Source organism: Myotis daubentonii, chromosome 6 (genome assembly GCF_963259705.1).
Source record: "Myotis daubentonii chromosome 6, mMyoDau2.1, whole genome shotgun sequence".
NCBI lineage: Eukaryota > Metazoa > Chordata > Mammalia > Chiroptera > Vespertilionidae > Myotis > Myotis daubentonii.
In genome coordinates, this window is record NC_081845.1 from 45,394,090 (window position 1) to 45,398,058 (window position 3,969).

The following is a 3,969-nucleotide window of genomic DNA, read 5'->3' on the forward strand; positions in this document are numbered from 1 at the left end:
GTTTTTGTTGTTTCATCTAACAGCTATTTTCAAGGAATTATCCTATGGATAAAAAACTTTTGTCCCGGTATTGTGTGATTTAGGAGTTTAGGTTCCTCAGCCTTTCTTAAATAAGTAGGGTAGGCATATTTGTTAAATAAATAGGGTAGGCATAAGTAGAAAATCACTCCATCTTACAGATTATATATACTAGTGTATGTTTTCCAGCATGTGTGTGCATACATATGTGCTATAATGTTTTAATTTAAAGAAATCGGTATTATCTGTGATGTTTGGGTTGTTTGTTTGTTTGCTTTGGTTTTAGTTCAAGGCAGTTATGCTTCTGACTGATGAAAACCAAATATAGTTTGGTACCACTTATATTTAAGAAGATAACATATTTTTCCCTTTAAATTTTAGTTTGTTGGAAAGCAAACTAAGTATATGCTTAAGGATTTGGATTTAAACATTAAAATCCAGAAGTTCAGGTTATACTGGACATACTTTCATATATTGTTCCATAAATGTTTTATGGTGCTTTTTTTTTAATAGAAAGGATTTTTTTAAACTCAATTAAAAAATTCAGTTATGGAAATTTCCTTTTTCAATTAGTTTTTATAATTAAAGGGACGGACTTAAAATATATTTTTTTTGCCTCTTCACGTATGTGAGTCCCTGGCTTTTTCTGAAGTCCATTGCTGGGTACACACTTTCATAGAGGGTGTTGGCCGAATGTGACAAACATGGATTGAACGCATGGGACCCACGTGGAAGGGCAGCTTTTACCGTCGAGCCTTTTCTCACTTTTAAGCTCATCTGTTTTCCATGTTCCTTTGTCAGTGCTTGTTGGATAGGGCTTCTTGGGCAAACACTTCAACCATCTTAGCTTATTTTCTTGTTCTCAGTGGCATTTCAAGGGAGGAAACTAAACTTTAAAGAATTAAGAGAGAAATTTTAACTTTAGTTGCTAATGTCCAATTAGGGCACTAAAAATTACAAGCTCCCATTGGCCTGCTTTTAACAGTTTGATTCTGAGCCTGAATTCTTGTAGTTTTATTATATATAAAAAAAAAAGCTTCCTGCTTCTGGCTGTTGGGGGGAAAATGTTGATATTAAAGATTAATCTAAGAAACGTAATGGATTGATCAAACTCAAACAAAGTGCATTTATTTTAGAAAGAAAGCTGGAACTTGCAGCTATTGAAAGTTTGTATTAAATCCTGAAAGTTCAGGATGACCCAGTAATAGCTACTTCTGTGTTTCACTTGACTTCCAATGGAATGAGCACATGAAAATTTTGTGCCTCTGTTTATAATCTAATTTCATCTTTCAGGCCAATTTTAGCCAAATTCCAGGGGAAATAGGTTGAAAAAGACACTACACATTTTTGAAAATGCATATTTGTAGAGTAAGAATTGCCCAGCTGGAAAACTGTAATTTGGAGAACCACCTGCTTTTGAAAAGTAGTAATATAACAATTAGGGCAATGGTGGTGAGTTTAATCTGCAAACTTTCTCTAGGAATTCTGGGTTCATGAGAATCCCTTGCAAGAAATAATAGTGGAAACTTTGTGACTGATAGTCCAGCAAAAAAAAAGACTGCACACCTGTCTTAGACTGGAAAAGGACAAGGCTGGAGAGAGCAAGAAGGGGAACTTACCCAGGATCTTGGTTTGGATTGAGAGGAACAGCTGTAGGAAGCTGGGCAATGACCTGGACCACCTGGTGCGTGTGAAGGCAGTCAGATAGGTCAGTGCAGTTATAATGGTAAAAACTGCTACACCATTCGAGGTTGGCTCAAAGGGCTATGAGTGCTAGGACAGCAAAGCTTTCAGCACTTAGAAGTAGCAATGAATGATGGAAGGAAAGATCCCATGGCAAGGCAGGTGGTGACGAGAGAGAAGTCAAGTGGTGTAGCTGTTTGCATAACTTCCATAAGCGCCCCGCACTCAGCACATAAAAGCCAACCTCCCATAGAACCTGGAGGAACCTTCTGGAAGCAGGATTCTAGAAACTAGCCTGGTTAGGAGCCTAGAATAGAAAGCAATTGAGTTGTTACTGAAGCTCTGATTTTTTCCACAGTTGCTATATTCTGAGAAAAATATGTTATGCAGGCATGTAAAATATTGCTATATTTGTGTGTTCTATATTTTTTCTGAAGACAAAACATCACCCCCCAAAATTATCTTAATTCTTTTATTTCATATCTAGAAGTTTACATGAGGTGCTAGAAATGTTGTCACATTCATTATCCCCTAAATCAGTGGTCGGCAAACTCATTAGTCAACAGAGCCAAATATCAACAGTACTTCAAAATAGACTTGCCCAGGCTGAAAACCGACTTCTGCGCATGGGCGACGAAGTTTCAATCGCACTGTACGTGTGCGCCCGCACGTGATATTTTGTGGAAGAGCCACACTCAAGGGGCCAATGAGCCGCAGTTTGCCGACCAGGGCCCTAAATCATGCCCGAGTGTTCTCATGAAAATGTCAGTATCTTTGCAGCTGTGATCTTAGGACACTTCCTACATTTTGTTGATCATGTTTGGATTTGGAAAATGGGTGCCATTTGGATAGTAAGGTTGAAGATTTTGTTTTATTTGGTTATGATTTGTTAACATTTTGTGGATAAGCTTGAGACTCCACAAAGAATCATTCTTTGTAATTGTACTGCTTTAGATAATTTGTTAGCGATGTTCCTATTGTTGTGCTGGCCAGTGTGGCTCAGTTATTTGGAATGTCATCCCCTGCACCAAAGGGTAACGGGTTCAGTTCCCAGTCAGGGCACATGCCCAGGTTGGGGGTTCGATCCACAGTCAGGGCACGTGCAGGAGGCAACCGATCGATGTCTCTCTCACATCAATGTTTCTCTCTCCTTCTCCCTTCCTCTCTCTTTAAAATCAATTTTTAAAAAGGTAAATTTAAAACATCCTTAAAAAAGAGGTTTTTCTATTGTTATGGTTGATGCCACAGTGGAAAATTGGAAAGCTTATAGAATAAAGTGTGTCCTATCTTTCTCCTCCCCAACACAGCTTCATGAAGTCTGGAGTCTGGGCTATTTGCCTCAGTCCTCTTAGAGTGTCATTGCCCTTCTATGTTTAAAACAACTACATGCTACTTTTTTTTTTTTAATTAAATCTTTATTGTTCAGATTATTACATTTGTTCCTTTTTTATTTTCCCCCCATAACTCCCCTCCTCCCAGTTCCCGCCCCACCCTCCGCCCTCACTCCCCACCCACTGTCCTCATCCATAGGTGCACGATTTTTGTCCAGTCTCTTCCCACATCTCCCACACCCCTTTCCCCCCCAAGAATAGTCAGTCCATTCCCTTTCTATGTCCCTGATTCTATTATAATCAACAGTTCATTCTGTTCATCAGATTATTTATTCACTTGATTCTTAGATTCACTTGTTGATAGATGCATATTTGTTGTTCATAATTTGTATCTTTACCTTTTTCTTCCTCTTCCTCTTCTTAAAGGATACCTTTCAGCATTTCATATAATCCTGGTTTGGTGGTGATGAACTCCTTTAGCTTTTCCTTATCTGTGAAGCTCTTTATCTGACCTTCAATTCTGAATGATAGCTTTGCTGGATAAAGTAATCTTGGTTGTAGGTTCTTGGTATTCATCACTTTGAATATTTCTTGCCACTCCCTTCTGGCCTGCAAAGTTTCTGTTGAGAAATCAGCTGACAGTCGTATGGGTATTCCCTTGTAGGTAACTGAGTTTCTTTCTCTTGCTGTTTTTAAGATTCTCTCTTTATCTTTTGCTCTTGGCATTTTAATTATGATGTGTCTTGGTGTGGTCCTCTTTGGATTCCTTTTGTTTGGGGTTCTCCGCGCTTCTTGGACCTGTAAGTCCATTTCTTTCACCAGGTAGGGGAAGTTTTCTGTCATTATTTCTTCAAATAGGTTTTCAATATCTTGGTCTCTCTCATCTTCTGGCACCCCTATAATTCTGATGTTGGTACGCTTGAAGCTGTCCCAGAGG